We start from the raw sequence: 14,764 nt of genomic DNA, 5'->3' as shown, positions 1-14,764 counted from the left end.
AGACGATTGCTCCCACCTGTAGTTATAAAAGGCTGTGCTATTCTGAATAAAACCTTCTTGTTGGGGGAAGAGTAAGCTATCTATCTATCTATCTATTGCTAGACGCCTTAATCCCGTAAGGGGTGGCCACAAACAAATCGCCTCCATATCGCCCTGTCTCCCATCATTTCGCTGCCCTGCTCCCAGCTCACACCCCCCTCTCTCATATACCTCTCCACTCCATCCCACCATCTCATCCTTGGCCTCCCCCTCCCTCTTCCCCCCTCCATCTCACTCACATATACTCTCCTCGTTAGTCTCTCACTTTCCATCCTCTCCACGTGGCTAAAGTAAGCTAAAAATACCTAATGGGATTGAAGGGGTAATGGTTGGGCGATGACCTGCCTGCCTGTGAGTGGAAGGTAATGGTGGGGTGGCAGCCAGAATGAGGTTAAGGCTTCTCTTAATGCTGGAAAGGATTTATGAGGCCTGTGCTGGAAGTTTACCTGGGTTAAGAGAGAGGGAGACAGAGACAGACAGACAGAGACAGAAACAGAGACAGAGCACAGACAGACAGACAGATAGAGACAGACATACAGACAGACAGAGACACAGAGACAGACAGACAGACAGACAAACAGACAGACAGACAGACAGAGACAGAGGGAATGAGAAGGGGGGGGGAGAAAGAAGGCAGTATGAGTAGTGAGGGGGTAGGGGGAGGTACTGGAATGTTGGAAGGATGGGAAGGACGACAGCAGGAGACAGAGAAGAGGAAGGTTTCAAAGAGAGGGGAGAGGAAGAGCGAAAGAGGGTACAGGAGGGAGTAAGGAGGGAGAGGGGAAAAGAGGGGGAGATGTGGAGGAAAGGGAGATAAGAGGGAGAAGCAGAAGTGATGGGAGGGGGGAGAGATGAGGAAGGGGTAGGGGAAATATTATGTTTTTACTCTCACAGTTAGCTGAGTTTTGAGGGGGAGGGGTTATGGAGGGGAGGAGTAGGTGGGAGGGGGAGAGATTGAAGGGTAGTGGTGGAGGGGAGGGGAAGAGATGCAAGATAGGGAGAGAAGATTAGATCTGACAGAGGGGGTGGGGAGGGACGGAGGGTTTAGAGTGGGTAGAGTAAGGGTTGGGGAGGGGTGGAGAGGGAGGGGGTTGGGAGGAGAGGAAGAAGGGGGAGGTAAAGTGGTACAAAAAAGACAGAAGAATCGAAGAGAAGAAGGGTAAGAGGAGAAGGGAGGAGAGACAAGAAAAATCTGGAGGCAGAGAGGGAGGAGAGACAAGGTGAGGGGGTGAAGGGGTAGGAGGGAGAGAGGGGAGAGGGGAGGAGAGAAAGGCAGAGGAGCGGTGGGGGAGATATGCGAGAAGGTAGGGAGGAGGAGAGAAAGGCGGTGCATGGAGAGGTAGTTTAGAGAGGGGGAGAGGGGTGGATAGAATGATGGGCTAGGGAGGAGGGTAGGGAGGAGTGGATGGATTGAAGGGTGGAATAGTCAGGAGTAGAGAGGGGTTGTGGGTGGAAGTGTAGGGTAGAGAAACGAGGGAAAGGTAAAGAATTTAGAAGGAAAGGAAAGGAAAAAGGGTGAAAGCAGGGAGAGAGAGAGAGAGAGAGAGAGAGAGAGAGAGAGAAATAATTAGCTATCATCTTTCTTCTAGATCATATTTCCTTACCATCTAACCCACCTTAGTCTCTTTCAGTCATCCTTTTCTCCCCTCCCCCTCCCATCCACCTCCTCCCAACCTCACTTCCATTCTTCCCACTGCCTCCCGCTTCGTTCACCATTCTCCTTTCTCCCCTCCCACTTCCTCTCTTTCCTTCCTTTTCCCTCTCCCCATCCATGCCCTCACTTCCCTCTTCTCCACTCCATTTCCTCTTCTCACCTCTACCTCCCGTCCGTCCCTCCCTACCCCGTCAGCTCCTCAGCCTCCACACCTTGCTTCCTCACACACTCCTTCACCACATCCGTCCACCGTCCTAGCCACCACGTCACCTCCCACCTTCAAACTGTCATACATACTCTTGTCTAGTGCTTCTCCATACTTCTTTCATCCACCCATCCATCCATCATCCAATCCTACGCTGCCCCATGAGGAGCGTAGGAGCCCGGGACTAAGCAGTTGGTCCTGACATAAGATGAGAGTGACCAGCCTCACTCATCCCTGAGTGGCATTACGTGAGCAATAAACCCCAACCACCCATTGGATATAAACCTTCACCGGCTCAATCCGATTGGAGCTCCGTGATTACCCACTAAACCACCAGGCGCCAAAATTTGGTTATATGGTTACCACCCAGCGTAGTAAATGGTTTCCTGGTGTACAGGAAACCATTTGGCTAGTCACTCAGTGTAGAATCACCCACACGCAGAAGAAAGAGGAAAAAATTAAGGAAAGAAAGACATAAGAGGGAGTGTAAAGTCACCCATAGGCAGAAGGACGAGGAAAGAATGAAGGAAAGAAAGACAGAAGAAGATGGAAGAAAAGTAGGATGGAGGAGAGGAAAGGGCAGACACCCGAGAGCAACACTACATCGAGTGAGTGGATGGTGAGCGCCTCCACCTACCACATTATCCATTTCAATTCCGTCTCAGTTCCCAGGCCTCATCCACCTCCACACTCCGCTTGCTCACGTACTCATTTACCATGTCCTTCCACCTCTTTCTTGACCTATCACGCCTCCTTCCACATGCCTAACCACCTTCTTGCCCTTCCAAGCCGCTTTCCACATGTTCATCCACATTCTTCTTGTCCTACCACTCGCTCTCCACCGTCAAACTCATTCACATACACCCTTATCAACAGACTATTGATTCACATTCCCTCATCACCATACCATCCACCGTTTTACCAACGTACGCGTGGACAGAACGATGCAATTCATCCCCGAATGAGTATATAGGTGTGAAGAAACTACGCCCCTCGGCATGCCAGAAACCTGCCTCTGCACGCTGTTGGAACTTTGTACCCCCCCCCCCAAAAAAAAAAAAAAAAAAAAAAAAACTTCATCTGGCCCCGTAGAAAGATGTACCGACAGATAGATGGTGTTGCCATGGGCAGCCCTTTAGGAGCCCTCTTTACACATTTTTTATGGGTATAATCGAGGCGAAACTATATTGACTAACAACCGTCCTTCAGTCTACTGCCACTGTGTCGAGGAATTTTCGTTGGGGTAAAAGACATCAAAGTACTTCAGATCCTCAGACAGCACCTCCTCGACGCCTCTGGCCTAAATTTCACTTTCAGAGAGTCTACCCAGGACTGCCTCCTCGTCCTCGATGTCCCAGAGACAACCCGCAACTCTGGTTTCATAGCTGCTGTCTTCGTAAAATAATCCAATAAAGGGCGCTGTCTCAGCGACAAAAGTGAACGCCCTCAGCGATATTTACGCACCACCATCAGTGCCTACGTCCGCCACACCCTCACCCACTGTTCCTCATGGAGCAGTGTTCATTCAGAGGCGGAAAGACATACGCAAGTTCTCATGAATAATGGACATCGGAATAGCGACGTGGAAGACGTAGTGAAGAACGAAGTTAACAAATGGTACTCAAGTTACAGAGCACCTTCTCTCAATAACGAAGAAATAAGTTTATACTACCGAAATAACATGTCCAGAATATACCAGTAAAGTGCGCTTTGTGAGCGCGTGACGAGAGAGCAAGTGCCATGTTATATCACAGTTTCCTTCTGATTTATGTATACATATTCTACAATCTCCGCTGCCAACTTGCCGTGTCGCCTAAGCTGAAACGATAAAGACTTGGTTTTGATGAGATGATTAAAGCCAGAACTGGAGTGTTTTTCCTTAGTGATTTCGCCCTCAAAACACAACAAAAACGTTAACGTAAAATTATAGGCGAAATCTCCGTTATTTAATTGCTCGAGCTGATGCAAAAAAAAAAAAAAAAAAAAAAAAAACACGGTATTACGACTGACAATCTTCTGTAGTTTGATTTCTTAATTCAGGCGTTCACCGATTAGAGCCGAACACTTCCTTGGAAGTTTCGAGATTCCAAGGGGTTCCTTTATATGAGTTTTTTAGTTGATAATAAAATTAAAAAAAAAAAAAAATGTATCACATGCAGAAAGAATTTCAGCTCTACATATGAGTCAGGTTTTTAGCGTCTGCTCAGTGTGATGGTCGGGTCGGGCCGGGTCAGGCCAGGCGGCTGATTTCAAAACTTAACAGAGTAAACATCGCTCGCTCGCTCGTAAAAACTAACGAGAGAATAATGAAGAATATCATCCAGAAAAAATGTCCAATGTACAGATCCTAACAAAAGCATCGCGCTAATCACACACTACAAGTCCTGCAAAGCCTCCCATCTACTACTCAAGAACAGCCCTGCCGAGGAAAGTACACGTCTATGCAAGGAGACCACGTCATCTACCAATATACTTGCACAAGTGAGGACTGTGGGCCTCATACCCACGTAGGAATGGCGAGGAATAAATTGTCAAGGCGTCTCACATCTCACCTACAGAGCGGATCAGCAAAGTCATTGTAGAACTAGTCACACCTCCCTCACTCGACAGCACCTCGAAAAAGGCACTGAAATAATTGATCAATAAAAAGGCCCTCGTAGCCTCATGTTTTCATTCTGCCATCCACACACACAATCAATCATTGCCTTTCATTCACTCAGTTCACCATCCACTCATCTCGTCACTCGCCACGTATACATGTGGATCATTTTGTGCCTAAAGAGGGTACTGGCTATCACCAACCCATTCCCGACACAGATGTCCACTAGAGCACTGCCATTCTCATCCACTTCTGCAGACACACCCCACTCACCAACTACTCCATCCACCTTCAATCAAAAACACTCTTTCATTCTCTCAAACTTTTCAATGCATGCTTCCATATTTGCCTAGAACTCTTCTTTCATTCTGCTTGCACGATCTTGCTCTGGCGCAAAATAATAATAATAATAATAATAATAATAATAATAAATGGTTACATTTATGATTTCGGTTCCGTAATTCAGTAATAAAAGTAGCAAGCCCCATCACCACTTCTAATTGCAAGTTGAAGCCACTTATAATAATATTATTATTATTATTATTATTATTATTATTATTTACTGTGGAAATGCACGTCGTTAGGTATTAATGAATAGCATCGCTAATAGCAATAATAGTAATAATGATGCCAGTAACAAAACAACAGTAATATAACATTAACGACACCTACGAATAATGAGTTCTTTATCAGATGTAGTAACTCATAACGATAATTAAATTACCGTTCATGCATATTAATTGATTTAAATTTGTATGAGACTGGAGGGTCCGACTATATTTAGTATGGGAAAAAACAGACATTTTTTCATTTCATTCATTGCCAGACGCCATATATCCCAGATAGGGTGGCCAAGGGCTTAGAGTTAATTGTTTTACAGGGAGGGGCACTAATCCTCCACCAACCCCACATGACACGTAGGGATGCCAACAGCATCTGGTGTTCCCAGGCGGTCACCCATCCAAGTACTAACCAGACCCAATGTTGCTTAACTTCGCTGATCGGACGGGAAGCGGTGTACTCAACGTGGTATGGCCGTTGGCATCATTTGCATATATCAAATTACTGAGACAGTCTGCCTGTCTACATAGTTATCAGTCAGTCTATATGTCTATAGGCAGATCGATAGATATTGGTACACAGCATATTTTTTAATGTCACGGGAAGACTTGGCTATTGTATTTTCTAGTCTCAATATTTTACGCATAATTACAGAGGCTTTTGTACATGGTACCATAATAATTATGTATTTCGTAACTTCACGAATTAATCTGGTACCTCGTTTCCTGTAACATTCACCTAACTGGATTTATTTATTTAATCGAGATTGCTCTCTTGCGAAGTAACTGAGATAATTATGCAAAGAGGAATTGTAATACATTTTTGTCCACGTCATGTCTTCCATTTTTGTTACATATTCAATACTGAGATATATTTTACCAACACTGGACGGCTAAAATATTACCACTTTTGTCAGGAAATTATCAAAAAATGTAAATCTGACCCAGAGTCTTTCCAAACTAGCCGCCAGTTTGTGTGTGATGCTGAAATATAAATAACGTTTTCCTATTCTAGCCTTTTAATAAACAATTCTGCTCTTATTTCACGTACACCACACACTACCAGGAAATCTTCGTTAATAATGATGCAAGACTAAAATACTTGGGTTACGATCTGCTAAATACCATAAATTATAAATGAATCAATATTTATTTCTAGCCGTGTCTCCCATTGAACAACACACACTTTCTGTAATACATCCCTTGGTAACTAATTAATTTTAGACTGTCCTTGCATATTTTATTGCTCTGAAGCGAGTATTTCCATTACCATGTTATTAATTTATTCATAATATATGACTCCGACGGCATGGGAAGCGATGGAATTAATGGAAAAAAAAAATGAATAGTGTCCCTGATTTGGTTAACAATAGCAGATCAGTCACTCCACGAGGAAGAGGGAGAGGGACAGAGGGTAGACTGGAGGTGGGATGGCAAGAGTGTTCACTTTCTTCACTATTTTTTTTCTCGTTTTGTTTTCTTCACTCCTTGACTTCCGACGGAGATACTGTGTAATTTTATGAATAGCGAGTGCGTGTGTATACCTGAGAGTATGGATGGTGTTGAAAGTAACGAAAAAATGAAGGCAGTTCGAGTGATGTTGGTGGCGTGAGAACGAGAAGCCTACACTGCCACCATAAGAAGTCTAGTTATCCATTTTTCGTTGCTATTCTTAAACTATTCAGTTGATATACGCTGGTGATCGTACAGTGACTATGACTAGCTGTGACTATCGACGGTACAGGAAAACGGGGGAAATGAGGGACAATAAGTGTGTTTATGCTGGTGACGGGAACACGTGAGGCTGGTCAACGATATGCCAATAGTTTTTCATTTTACAGTTATTTCCTGATTTCGGAACTTCTTACTGTGACGCGATATACTTTGATGACCGTAGAGTGTTTGTGTCTGTTTGGTGATATTGACAGTACTCAGAAATAGCCAGAAAACTAAGGAAAAGTGAGCAGCTTCGTATTCAGTGACTTGAACACGAAGCATAATTACTAAAGACAAGTGATTGATTTTCTCGCCGATAACCCATTTATCAGCACGGATGCGAATGATTCAAAGTCGTGATGTGATTAATGACAAATTGCCCAGAGAAGAGTAAACGATATTTAAGTAAAGGTTGTTTTCGTGGAACTAAACCGATCACTTAAAGCTTTGACGTATGCCATGAATAAACCATGAAAAAAATGAATTCCTGATTTATTCCTGTGTAGTGACGAGTGAATAAGAGAAATCAATACAGCACGTTGAGTGAAGAAATTATTGAAGAATGGAAAATATGCAGTAATGGGAAAATAACGGAACCTTGTTTGGCAGCACCGATGATGGAATGCCGTGAGTATCAACATTTTCAATTTCTCCCTTCAACCTTGACCATTAACTTTGTAATAATATAGGCGCCTTACATCTACAGCTAGTCTCCTGTCAAATCATTTTATTATTTCTTTCTTTATATGTCTATTTATGCTGCCTTCAGACGCTTGTGTTCAGCTGAGGGAGAGAAATCAGTGAAGGAAGGAATTAATGGGACTATTCCAAACTGTCACTATAAAATACTTCTCCAAAGTAACGAAAATCATCAGGAAGCAGCGAGAATGAACCACTTCACTCCGATGGCTTATTTAAAAATTTTATTCTTGCCACATATATGGACGATTTTATTGATCTTATTTTTTCTAGTTGTACTTATTAATATAGTAATCATTAATTCCTTCACTGCTATCGTTCATTCACTTTTAACTAGGCGGAGATTTTCGTCTTTATTCACCTAATTTCCCTTATGTTAGGTCAGTGACAAATTGAGAATACTACGGTTCTGTACCCTTTCCATAGCACTTCTTTGTGACACGCATCATACCCTAGTGTTAATCTCTTGTTACAATCCAGCATTCAAGATGGAGATATGCCAATTATTTGCCTAAATAAAGTAAACAGAGTATAGGAAGATTTTCTAAACTGAGTACAACCGTCCGAGGGAGCAAAACTAACCACCAAAACTACATGAAGGAATTGAAGGTGTTAATGAAGACTGTTTATACCCCGTCACAACAAAGGGTTTCTACGCAGTTCAAAATCGTCAGCAAAGAACAAGAATGAATGCGTTATCGGGTTGAAGGGATTTGCAGTCGTCCTCTGAGCTGCATTCGATTTCTTAACACCTCTTCCTTAGTAATTTATTCTGTATCCATATGCTGTGCAGATTTTCATTCAATATTTTACTTTTCATTTTCGAGTACATATCAAACCGTCAATCTGCCTTACAAGTATTGGGTATTGGTTTGTTTGTTTGTATATTACTCGGTGTTGCTTTTTATCATCACTTCTTTCTTAACTGAAGCATTTGTGTTATGAAATATTCATTATATGTATATACCACATCCATTTATTCGTCCATGTAAAGGTATTTATTGATTTGTATGTTACAGGTTAACTACCACCTTACGTTGTTTCCCTAACTGGGTACTTATTAATGTCTTGAAGTTTATTTGCAGTATTTTCTCTGGCTACTGTGCAACTGTGTAAGCCTCTCAGTTTCTTAATGTTTATAAATACTTTCTAGTATTTTCATAAATATAGGAATCTGTTAATCCAGTTATCTATTTATACATCAGTTCATCCATAACTTACGTCCTATACCTGCCTGTCCATAAATCTACCCACAAGTACACATGTTTCTGCCAGCTTCCTTACAGACCTACCTACCTACCAGCCTGCCCACAGACCTACATACCAGACTGCTTACCTAATTACATACCTGCCTATATAGACCTGGCTGCCTACCTTGCTGCTTACATGTGCCTACCTCCCTACCTACATACAGTTGCTACATATACACTAGACTCCAGTTCCAGGTAGTACGGGGAGTAATGTGTTGAAGATGGAGGTGGCTGCCGTGTTGTTCTTTACGTGGCAGGTGCATTGAGTTGCAGCAGCACCAGTAGAGTGGTTATAATACATCGATTAACATATCACTGTTTCAGTGATGCTACAACCTCCATACTTGGAGGTTAAATGAATTATAATAACGCCAGTGCATGTAATCCTTGGATATTATAATGAGTTGGTGGCTTGGGGTTTCATTCACTCGGGACTTGTCTTGGAAAGATCATATTACATCTCTTGTAAAATCTGCTCCCAAGAGATTAGGTGTGCTAAGCCGACTCCGTTCCTTCTTTACCCCAGCACAATTGTTGACTATACACGGGTTTTATCCGCCCCTGTGTGGAGTACAACTCGCATGAGTGGGGAGGCTCCCCACATACAGCTCTTCTCAATAGGGTGGAGTCAATGGCTTTTTGTCTCATTAACTCTCCTCCTCTTGCTGGCTGTCTTCAACCTCTGTCACTTCGCCACACTGTTGCATCTTTATCTCTTTTCTATAGCTACTTTAATGGTCACTGCTCCTCTGAACTGTCTGCTTGAATCCCTCCACCTCTACGACGGGCGCGTATCACCCGTCTAGCAACAAACTCTCATCCCTTTTCTGTCCAACTCTCTAATGCAAGAGTTAACCGTTACTCCCAGTCCATCAATTATGCAACAGGTCAACTCTGGAACTGTCTCCCTCTGTCTGTATCTCCTGCTTCCTGTGATCTCCAGTTTTTCAAACGCATTGTGTCCAGGCATCTCGAAATGATCTTGAATTTGGCTCTCTCTTGTATTTTGTTTTTCTATTGGGAGGAACAGTTATTGCGGGCTCATGGCCTTTGGTTCCTTCTTCCTAGCATAAAAAAAAAAAAAATGTGGGTGGAGAGAGACAGGGTCATGGGTGGTTATTATAATGGGTTGGTGGCAGATGTGGGTGGAGAGAGACAGGGTCATGGGTGGTTATTATAATGGGTTGGTGGCAGATGTGGGTGGAGAGAGACAGGGTCATGGGTGGTTATTATAATGGGTTGGTGGCAGATGTGGGTGGAGAGAGACAGGGTCATGGGTGGTTATTATAATGGGTTGGTGGCAGATGTGGGTGGAGAGAGACAGGGTCATGGGTGGTCAGGGCTGTGTATCAATGGCTAGTCCAACAAATTCCCACATCAATTTAATCAACTACAACAGGACCATCTGGGCAGACTGTGGGTAAGAATGATAGACTGTATTATATTACCCTGTCAGGACGTGGGCACAGTCCCTACTTAATGTCAGTACACACACACACACACACACACACACACGAGAGAGAGAGAGAGAGAGAGAGAGAGAGAGAGAGAGCTGGAGCAGCAAAACTAAACAGCCACATACAGTTCATCCATGACTGTCACTTCCCAAATCCGCCCATCGGCCGTTATAATAAGCAACGATTACATGCACTGACTTTATATATCGTTGCATATGATTAATTAACCTGCAAGTAACAGGTTGTGGCATCATTAACAGACACAGGAGTTGTTGCCATGACAACTCTAACGCTGCTGCTCCAACTCAGTGGACGTGTGACGTAAACAAAACACAGGAGCCACATCGACCTCCAGTACACTACCCCTTGTACTACCTGGAAGTGTAGCCGATTGAACCCCTGTCCCTCCCTCCCTTTCTACTCATCGATATACTCGTTTTTATACATCCGTCTATCTATCTGTTTATCTAAATCAGCAGTTATCAACCTTTTTCCTTTAGAGAACCCAATATATGCAAGAAAGTATTGCCGAGACCTGGTCCTAAACATAAACCGGATATGGTAATTCCTCCTCATTTTCATCTGCTGGTATAGCCTACATAACAAATGATTCCTCGTACAGGTATAACTACACTACCTCACAATTATTCACTAGTAATTCTAGAAATGTATATCTATCTATACCTATCTATAGCCAGGCACCATAATTCCATAGGAGGTGGCCATTTGTCGTTTGAGTTTGTCATTTTATGGGAAGGGACACATGCCCTTCGCCAGTCCACTTGTTGACACGTAGGAACAGGTATGGGTTGGTTAAATGGCTACCATTTAGCCTAGTGTTGTAAATGGTGTCCTGGGCTATAGGAAACCATTGGAACTGTCACTCAATATAAAGCCATCTGAAAAGGAAAGAAGAGTAATAAATAGTGACAGGAAATGTGAGAGAAACAGGCAGAGAGGAAGGCAGACAGGAAAAAAAATGATGAAGGTGAAGGAAGAAGCAGGCAGCACTATGTCATTTGAGTGGATAATGGTAGCCACTACCTACCATCACCACTACCATCATATGTGTAGTGCAAATACTGTGAAGCTTTAATATAATCCATTATTAATTCAGCATAGATGTTTTAAAATATTGTGAATCTTTTAACTTATCTATTAGTAATGCGACAAATATGACTTGCAAATATTATGAATCTTTAATATTATCCACTGACAGTTCAACAGATATGCATCGCCAATATTGTCGGCCTTTAAAAACTTATCCATTAGTAATTCAACAAATGTGTATTATAGGTATTGTGAATCTTCTTGTTTGTTCTGTGTATTGAAGTTATTGTTACTGTTTGTCTAGCAGCAAAATCATTTGGTAAATTAAATAACAGAAAAAAATGTAATTAAAGACACTTCCTTAACCAGTCAAAACTGCCTATAAAATTATACAAGCCAAGTGGCATCATAAAGCAGGGAAAGAGAACAAGGCACAGTACTTACTGGCTTAATGACCAGCGTTTGACCGATAACACGAAACCAAAATATATTATAACACTTCAGACGAGACTAAAAATCCATACTTGTATTGACAACTTTGTCGTTGTAGCCTAAATATACGTGTTACTGTAGATAAGATGAAGCTTGCTGATCGTGTTTAGAGTGGGGAGATGTTTGATTGTAGGATCTGATATAAATTCACATATCTATATATTGACCATTGCTTCCCTAAAAAACACCCTGTGACTGGCCAGCGAGAAAAACTGCATCAGTGAACCACATCAAGATTTTACACATACTTGAATGACGCAAGAACTGTGCTTCTGTGCTTACACCCCGCCTAGGTACACTCTTTGTCCTTTGTCTATCAGCTTGCATCTTTCCTTCTTGCTGGAAGTTTACTCTCATTCAGCCAGTCCCAAAGAAGGGTGACCATTCCTAACCCTCTATCTTCCAGTTGCTTTAACATCCTCTGTGTCAAAAGTTTTCGAGTCTATTCATAACAGAAAAATTATGAGGCATCTTTCCAATCACAACCTTCTTCTGATCGTCAGTCAGGGACGCTCCACTGGCGATCTTCTCACCTACCTTTCAGACTCCTGGTCATCCTCCTTTCGGGACTTTGGCGAAAGCTTTGCCAGTGCACTTGACATCTCAAAAGCATTCGATCGAGTATGGCATAAATCATTAATATCCAAGCTGCCCTCTTATGGCTTCTATCCTTCTATCTGTGCCTTCATCTATAGCTTCCTTTCTGGTCGATCTATAGCTGCTGTTGTAGACGGCCATCGTTCTTCTCCTAGATCTATCAACAGTAGTGTTCCTCAGGGCTCTGCCCTATCACCAACTCTCTTCCTTTTATTCATCAATGAGCTTCTAAGCTGTACATCTAACACTGTCCACTCGTAGGCTGATGATTCCACCCTTCACCTTTCCATTCGGTTCCCGCAACGTCCATCTCAGCAGTTATTTCAACAAACAAGGGATGAGGCTATGGGACACCTAATATCTGACTTGGCTCGTATCTCTGACTGATGTAGAAATAATCTTGTTTTTAATGCATCAAAGACTCAGTTCTCACACCTTTGAACCCGACAAAATCCTCCACAGGAATACCCACTAATGTTTAATAATATCCATCTCAGTCTTGCATCATCCTTAAACATACTTGGGGTTTAATTCTCTCGGGATTTATCTTAGAAAGATCATATTATATCTCTTGTAAACTCTGCTTCCAAGAGATTAAGTGTGCTAAGCCGACTCCGTTCCTTCTTTACCCCCGCACAGTTGTTGACTTTATTCACGAGTTTTATTCGCCCCTGTGTAGAGTACAACTCTTATGTGTGGGGAGGCTCCCCACATACAGCTCTTCTCAATAGGGTGGAGTCAAAGGATTTCGTCTCATTAACTCTCCTCCTCTTACTGGCTTCCTTCAACCTCTGTCTCTTCGCCGCACTGTTGCATCTTTATCTCTTTTCTATCGCTACTTTAATGGTCACTGCTCCTCTGAACTGTCTGCTTGCATTCCTCCACCTCTATGACGGGCGTGTAGCACCCGTCTAGCAACAAACTCTCATCCCTTTTCTGTCCAACTCTCTAATGCAAGAGTTAACCATTACTCCCAGTCCATCATTTATGCAACAGGTCAACTTTGGAACTGTCTCCCTCTGTTTGTATTTCCTACTTCCTGATCTCCAGTCTTTCAAACGCAGTGTGTCAATACATCTCGAAATGGGCGGATCTTGAATTTGACTCTTTTTTGTATTATTTTTGTTTATTCTTGGAAGGAACGCTTTGCGGGCTTCTGGCCTTTGGTTCCTTCTTTCTTGCATAAAAAAAGTAAAAAACAAGGTGTATACACAGTACTGCACTCAGTACTAAGTATTACCCAAGTTTGTGATGAATATATGATTAAGTAGCCACACATCCACCACAACATATATGTCTAATTAGCCACATATCCACCACAACTTATATGTCTAAGTAGCCACATATCCACCACACCTTATATGTCTAAGTAGCCACACATCCACCACACCTTATATGTCTAAGTAGCCACACATCCACCACAACTTATATGTCTAAGTAGCCACACATCCACCACAACTTATATGTCTAAGTAGCCACACATCCACCACAACTTATATGTCTAAGTAGCCACACATCCACCACAACTTATATGTCTAAGTAGCCACATATCCACCACAACTTATATGTCTCAGTAGCCACACATCCACCACAACTTATATGTCTCAGTAGCCACACATCCACCACAACTTATATGTCTCAGTAGCCACACATCCACCACAACTTATATGTCTAAGTAGCCACATATCCACCACAACTTATATGTCTAATTAGCCACATATCCACCACAACTTATATGTCTAAGTAGCCACACATCCACCACACCTTATTATTCCCCAGACATCCAGCCTTCACCTGCCTAACTTACAAGTGATCCAGTAAATATTTTGTATCTGCCGCTAAATTCAGCCGCATGTAAAATTCCCCTTCCTGTCCCAAGCCTAGAGAGAGAGAGAGAGAGAGGGAGAGAGAGAGAGTGTTTCCCAGTTGTTCCGTGGACCCCACGGCAGCTCCTTGGCCCCTTTCGGGTTCCTAGACTGGTTGATAAACGCAGGTGTACAGTGCCTACCTGTCTACCTGTCCAGGTAAAGACGTTCGGTAATTACATTCCTACCTGCCTATGTATCCATGTAGCCACGTACCTATGATACATACTTATCCTTCTACCTTCCTACCTATCACAGTAGCCACATACCTACCTACCCACCCACCAACGTAGCCGCCTACCTACCTACCTGCTCATCGACCTATCCACATATCTGCCTACCGACCTATCGACGTAACCATATACCTTACCTACCTACCAATCGACGTTACCACATACCAACCCACCTACCTACCATGCGACGTAATTTTCTACATACCCACCTACCTATCGATGTAACCACATACCTACCTACATACCTATCGACATACCCTCATCTCTACTTACCTGAATACCTACCGGCGTAACCACATAGCTACCTAACTACATACAGTACCTACCTACCTCCCCCTCTTACATACC

The 14,764-nt window shown here is 42.8% G+C and overlaps 1 non-coding gene across 1 annotated transcript; it reads right to left on the bottom strand.

Moving 5' to 3' along the window:
* Nucleotides 1-5,421: 5,421 nt before the first annotated feature.
* On the bottom strand, nt 5,422-5,540 carry LOC145408861 (5S ribosomal RNA). Its single transcript, XR_013898980.1, has one exon. It is a non-coding gene; the product is annotated as a 5S ribosomal RNA (ribosomal RNA).
* Between the last annotated feature and the right edge of the window lie 9,224 nt (nt 5,541-14,764).

This window comes from Coenobita brevimanus, chromosome 78 (genome assembly GCF_032717465.1).
Source record: "Coenobita brevimanus isolate Jiangsu-jjx chromosome 78, ASM3271746v2, whole genome shotgun sequence".
In the NCBI taxonomy this organism is placed as follows: Eukaryota; Metazoa; Arthropoda; class Malacostraca; order Decapoda; family Coenobitidae; genus Coenobita; species Coenobita brevimanus.
The sequence above is the reverse complement of the archived record's forward strand: the minus strand, read 5'-3'. Positions and strand labels throughout refer to the sequence as shown.